Source organism: Pan paniscus, chromosome 2, assembly GCF_029289425.2.
Source record: "Pan paniscus chromosome 2, NHGRI_mPanPan1-v2.0_pri, whole genome shotgun sequence".
In the NCBI taxonomy this organism is placed as follows: domain Eukaryota; kingdom Metazoa; phylum Chordata; class Mammalia; order Primates; family Hominidae; genus Pan; species Pan paniscus.
In genome coordinates, this window is record NC_085926.1 from 137,587,459 (window position 1) to 137,593,458 (window position 6,000).

At 48.5% G+C, this 6,000-nt stretch overlaps 1 protein-coding gene across 11 annotated transcripts in view; it reads right to left on the reverse strand.

Annotated features, from left to right (window-relative positions):
* NMNAT3 (nicotinamide nucleotide adenylyltransferase 3) overlaps window positions 1-5,248 on the reverse strand; it is a 120,621-nt gene extending 115,373 nt beyond the window's left edge. For 2 of the 11 annotated variants that reach the window (XM_034957508.3, XM_055110538.2), the window contains exon 1: window positions 4,158-5,243. The gene's annotated coding sequence lies outside the window, so the exon portion shown is untranslated. Of the gene's footprint in view, window positions 1-4,157 lie in introns of all 11 variants that reach the window. The other 9 variants (XM_024928348.4, XM_055110539.2, XM_034957509.3 and 6 more) reach the window with 9 other exon arrangements.
* Between the last annotated feature and the right edge of the window lie 752 nt (window positions 5,249-6,000).

Below are 6,000 nucleotides of genomic sequence, written 5' to 3' on the forward strand. Positions count from 1 at the left end.
AGTGATACTGACTATATTTCTCTATCTTTCTCCCTTCCACATGCGGCCCTGACACACCAGCCTCCTCCTTCAGGAGAGTTAAGCCAGTTTAAAATGTGTTGCTATGTGTGTGTTTATGTGCTTAATTCTATTGTTAAATCTGTCTCATGATGTGTGCGGACTCCATGAGGGTCAGGACTATGTCATTTTGACTCACTGTTTGAATCCCCAGGACACTGCCTGAAGTATGTGTAGAAGAAAGAAAGGGAGGAAGGAATAGAGAGAGAGAGAAACAACGTGCCAGGCATGGTGCTAAGTACAGGGAACACTTGGTCCAAAGCTGTGGAAGTGCTCACAGCCCAGCAGAGGAGGTAATTCAGCGTGGCCAGAGAAGGGCATGCTGACAGGCACCCACTGGTACTATGGGAAGGCTGAGGAGGGATTCAGGAAGGCTTCCCTGCAACAGGGTGTGCCTCTGCCGCTGCCCCAGGGATTCTGGATTTAGGGGCAGCTCTGGCCAGAGGCAGGGACAGCAGAGAGGCACAGGGATGAAGACCAGGCCTTCACTGGGCAGGAAGGCAGCCCAGACATAGCGCTTCTGGGTGGAAAGAGCAGACAGTGCTGACTTCCAGACGCATGGTCACCCTCATCCCAGGCACTTCCATCCAAAACCTATTACAGAGAATCTTAGGTTTCCCTGGAGCTGATTTCTCAGATTCTCTCTAGCAATAGATTGCCTTTCTATTCCTAATTCCTAGAGTGGCACATGGGTCTATGTGTATGTGGGAGACACAATGATGAAGGAATCATGAGTCCACTGTGGTTTGTTAAATACCATCATGCAGAACTGCACAGCTAAACCAATGGGGCAGGAGCTGCCATCCTGAGGCCTGCCCCGCAAAATGGGATCTGTCCAGCTTTACTGGGGAGCCATGATAAACGAGCAAAGACAGACACTGGTGAGGACGAGCCACTTTATTTAAGAGCTTTGACAGCTCAAAGTGGTTTAACATAGATGTATGGAAGATTTATCGAGATGATAAAATACCTGAACTTGAAAGGCACATCAATTATAATTTCGCAGGTTTTTTTCTTTTTAAAATTTCACTTAGTCAAGTGCTTTAAGTAATGAATGAAATGCACATAAAGTTGATTTCATTTCACACAAGCTGTCTGGTTAGTGTCTGCAGAGTGCCTTTGCTTCCAGATGGGACTTAGTTCAGAATCCATGCCACCCTTCTGTGCCTAGGGCCTTCAGTTTCCTTACCACTGTGGAGATTATTGGGAAGATTAATAAATATAATAATAAGGCAGCCATTATTGACAGGGCACTTACCATACTACATGTTGTACACTGAGGTCAGTGCTTCATATGCTTATCTTGCTTAATGCTCCTAACAGCCCTATGAATTAGCTACAGTGATTCTCATTTTACAGATGCAAAAACAGGTTTAGAGCACTTTGGTGATACATGGGAAAGTCACACGAGCAATTTTATCTGACTACAAGACTATGGTGTTCACCACTAAGCTGCGACATACATGAAAATATTTGGCCCTCAGCAAATGCTTAAATACATTAGTCATCTTTCCTTACCTTCATATTCCTTTTAAACATACACACACACACACACACACACATGCACATATACCATGAAAAATCTGCCTCTTGGGTTTATGTTCATTTATTTGTTCATTACTGATTCATGCCTTTTTGGCCTGGTACTCTGCTGGGTGCGAAGTTTGCAAAATTAGACTCCATAGCTCCCAGGTCAAAGCCAGAACAGTCTCAGGCAGTTACCATGCTCAAATGGATGGCAAGGGTCTGCAAGGCGCAGTGGCAGCCCCCTGCAGGGAACCCCCACTCAGCCTTCAGTTAGAGACACATCATCAAAAAGACCATTTTAGACCCTTTTCAACCCTAGTTTTCTCCAACTTTTGCTACGCTTTCTTTGGCCTGAGTCTACAAAGACACTGGGGCTTTCTGGGGCTTTCTGACAGTGCAGCTGCCCAGGAGGCCCTTTATCATGCAGAACACCCCTCTCCGCTGCCAGGCTCTTGCTTTATGGCAAAACCACTGCAACAGATAATCTAACCCCCTGACTAATCACCCTGCACAATTCCTCATACTGCCTCCACTCCTATCCCTCTCCCGCCTCTGCCCTGTCTTGTTTCATCAATTTTTGTCCAGACTAAGGAACGATATCAATAGTTATAGTAGTAGTGTCCTCCCACATGTCAGGCACTGCTCTATGTATTTTAGGTCCTCATTAAATCCCCATAATAACCTTCTGAGGTAGACACTACAACTATGTATATTTTAGTTCATTCAGGAGAAGGAGAGGGTGGGAATTAATATTTCTTCAGGGCCAACGATATGCTAAGCACCTGTTAAGCCTGAACAATCCTCACGACTCACATGGTGAGTGAGCTGCCCAGGGTCAGTCACAGAGCTGAGAAGTGCCAGGTCTGTGACCACCAAGCCTGGAGCTTCCCTTCTCATGGGCTGGCATCCTGCAGTGGTCTGAGAGGGGAAAAGAGAGGCTGCATAATGGCTGCTCTCTCTCCTCTTCCCTCCAACACCCTCTGTTAACATCATACCTGTTCTTTTTTACCACTCCCCACAAATGGTGCCAGACTCCTGCCTCATCTGGGTTCCCCCACTCTCTGGGCCTCTCAGTTAGTTTTCATGGAGCACTTTCTTTGTCTACAACAATGTTGTGAACAGAGCCAAATAAGAAATTGGGATCATTTGAGCCAATAAAATACAGTGAGCAGCTGACAGATGTTTCCTGAAACCTAAAATGCTCTCCCAAATCCATGGGGTCTCAAGGTCTGACACGTCCTTAGCAAGGTCCCAGCATAGTTGCTGCTTCTGGGAAGTCTTCTGTCCAGTTTTAGGAGGTGACACCAAAAGCTGAGAACCACCAATGAAATTCAAGAAGTAACTGATGCTCAGTGGAGCTGTGTGAACCATACCTTCAGGGGCTCCTGGATGGCTTTCTGAGAAAAACAGAGAAGCTTTCCCCTGCAAGGCCAGTGGGTAAGAACCCTTTCTCTGGGTTGTGCCAGGGTGGAACTGTCACTTTATTTCACCTGGCCCACCCGACATGGGCTCCAGGAGGGCAGGGCCCCTGTCTGATTTCTCTCTGAATCCTCAGAGCCAGGGTAAAGTGGGCACCAGTTAAATGTTTCAAGAATGAACAACTAAACCAGTCATCATTTTAGAGAACAGGCTGTTTGAGAGATTCTACTCAGAACCACTTATTTGATAGAGGAAGAAACAGGACTCAAGGAGAGGGGAAGTGACTTTGCTGAGAGGCAGGCACACTGTGTTTAGTCCAGAACAACATCAAGCCTTGGATGTTCAGTGCAGAGTAACATCCAGCACCCATCACGCAGTGCTAAGTCATTTACATTCACCATTTCCATCCTCAATGGGTAGAACAATCCCATTTTACAGAGGAGAAAGTTAAGGTTAAGGAACTTGCTTTCCCCCCAGCTCTCTGCAGGCCAGCCCCACCAACCCTCCTTTCCTCAAGCCACATTCTCTCCCAACAAAATGAGTTTGCTCTGTTGTTCCCCGCCCGGGAATTCTCTAAAGTTTTAGTTCCAGCAGCCTTTGTAGCTGGGGGCCCTGATAAAATCTCTCCAGCACCCTAGAATTTCAATCTTCATAGCTCTGACCACAGTTTTAACGTTCACACTTGTTTGCATAGATATCCATTTGCCGTCGGTCTCCCCCCACTGGACTGTGAGCTGCACGGGGGAGGGCACCACATTTTTTGGCCTGCCACTGTAACCCCAGCACTTAGCCCAGCAGCGGACACTGAGTGGAACACGTTAAGTATTTGTTAGACACTGTGCTTATATTTTTAACCTTTGAGTGCACGAGTGCTAAAGGTGGGATCCGAAGCCACGTCTCCGGGACTCTGGTCATAGCCAAAGGGGAGCTGGGGGTTAGGTTGACACGCTGCAGCGAGAACCGCCGGCGCGCAGAGGCAGCGCGGAGCTGTCCCACCGGTTCGCGCCACTCCGGATGGCTCCGCACTCCGCCGCCACCTGTCGCCCCAGCGGGGACTCCCAGGACTCAGTTAGGGGCCAGGAGTCACGTGCGCCCGGGCATTCAGCCGCGATCCAGGTCCTAGTGGGCTGACGAGGGGCCCACGCTGCGCTTACCTGCTATTTGCAGGGCTCAGCAACGGCGCTCGGCGAGTCTCGGGGGACTGCGAGGGCCTAGGGGACCTGCTGGGCCTAGCAGGGGCTGTCGGTCAGCGCGCGGCCCGGCGGCCGAGGTCCGAGAGGGAAACGACGTTTGGTCTCGGGACTCAAGGCTGCCTCCGTCCCGGGCAGCCTCGGGTCTAGACCCCCTAGTACCTGAGCTGGAGGCGGGGCCAAGGCGAACTTGACCTTGCGCTCCCTTAGCGGCTCCGGGCAGATGGAGTCTGAGGGAAACAGATCTGCGCCCCGCCCCCTCGCTGGGGCGGACCCTAAGGAGACCCGGCCCTGGCCCCGCCCAGGGTCCCTAAGCCCCGCCCTCTCCCCTGCCCCCGTCCCCGCCCGCTGGCTCCCAACCGCCAAGGCTCTTTTGTGTTGCGTGCGTGTTTGCTTTTTTATTTTCCTGTTGCGTGCGTGTTTGCTTTTTTATTTTCCTGTTTTGTATTCTGTTTGTTTTGTGTTTTTATTTAATTTTCTTTTAAAAAAATACATGAAAGTAACGCCCACTTACTTATTAGGAAATAAAATTATCTAGATTTGCTTATAATGAAAGCAACAGGCCACTTCTCCCTCCCATCACAGCTCTTTTTAACAATTCCTCCGTTAATTTCTTCTAGTGGTCACCCGCTTGTCGCAAAAAAATAAAAAAAATTAAAAAAAGAAACTTACATAGCGATTTCTTGATTTATCCATTGACTTTCTGCCATGTTATATGAGGATCTACTCCTTACTGCGCGGCCCCTGTTTCCTTCTGACAAATGTACACCTCTATTCTCAAGCCCTGCCCTGGTAAAACGCCAGACCTCAAAGCAGGGAAGGATTTCTGGGGCCTGAAGCATACACAGTTGTGTGGGGAGAAGGAAGGGAGGGCTGCTTAAGAAAGAGAAGACAGAATTAGGGCTTGCCAGTGAACATTTATTTGGAATGAGAAAATAAATCTTAACAGAATCCTGGGGTCTTAGAGATTGGGGTCCCTATCCCCTAAAACCTTCTTAGGAAATTTAGGTCCCAAATTTGCTTCCCTAATGCAGTCTGGCTTCCTCTGCCCACCCAGAACTCTCCATAAGCCCCCAGGGCTCAGGGGAGCCTTGCAGAGAGAGGCCTTGAAGGACAAGATTCACTAGATTCTGCCAATACAGTTTCCTAATGGAGTGAATTGGAGTGTGTGAAAAAGAGAGACATCAAGGATGATGTCAAGGTTTTTTGATTGCTGTACACTTAATTTCCAGCGTTTCCTAGACACAGGAACACAACCTCATCTTAGTATGTAGAGTGTTTTATAAGCCTGTCCATATCACCAGAGCCTCACGGTGCACCCATGAAGTTGGCTGGACGGGTGCACTGTCCACAGTTTTAGGAGGCCCATAAATTTGTCCCTTGTGTATTAGCACTGGGGGCATGCAACTTGCACCCAATAAGTACCCAGGTAAATGGTACTTCCCCACTCAGCGAAGACACAGTGTCCATGCCCTCTCGGTTCCCTTTTCTCTTACCTGTGGTGTAAAATGTGGCTCCAGAAGGTGATCTTGGACAAGTCTCTTTACTTCCCAAGCCTCACTTTCCTTTCGTATAATGGGAGGTAACAACCCCTACCGCACTGAGTTTTGGGGAGGATTAAGTGGCTTAACATCTTTGGATATTCTTTAATTGATAAGTCAGCTTGTTTCCCAGCAGGGTGGGAGACTCATGAGAAAGCTTAGGGATTTCTGAGAATCTTGTGTAGCATGTAGTACCACAGGTTGATTAGAGGCCTTCGATTAAAATCGTGGGCTGAAGAGTCATTCTGAGTCAGGGCCCTAGGCCA